This window comes from Merops nubicus, unplaced genomic scaffold (assembly GCF_000691845.1).
Source record: "Merops nubicus isolate BGI_N331 unplaced genomic scaffold, ASM69184v1 scaffold7945, whole genome shotgun sequence".
NCBI classification, from domain to species: Eukaryota; Metazoa; Chordata; class Aves; order Coraciiformes; family Meropidae; genus Merops; species Merops nubicus.
Window position 1 is genome coordinate 411 of NW_008608898.1, and position 384 is coordinate 794.

General features: G+C 43.2%; 1 protein-coding gene across 1 annotated transcript in view; it reads left to right on the forward strand.

Annotated features, from left to right (window-relative positions):
- The window catches only part of SAAL1 (serum amyloid A-like 1), a 7588-nt gene that overhangs the window by 351 nt on the left and 6853 nt on the right, over positions 1-384 (forward strand). The window lies entirely within an intron of this gene.

A 384-nucleotide genomic window follows, 5' to 3' on the forward strand; every position in this document is an offset into this window, starting at 1 on the left:
TGGGTGCGCTGTCCAGCCCGGTTTGATTACGGAGATAATATTGATGACGTCTCTAAGTAAGCGTCTTTTCCTCTAGCCGTTGTAATGCACCCTGTTGGTAAGCATAGTTTTCTCCGAGAGGTAAATGTTATAAGTTTTCCCAGTTAAAAGAACAGAGATGACAATGCCAATTTTACAAAATTCATTAAGCAAGCGGCAATAAGCAAAACAGCGCTGGGCGGCCCGGGAGTTCCCAACGCCACCCACGGTGCCCGCAGGAGTAACTATCTCGTATTTATACAGTAAAACCATACGTATTCAATTGACGCCTATACATATTCATTACCTAACCCCGCCTACCCACGCTTCGTATGTTAATATATGTTTATTAGTTTATTAGTCCCT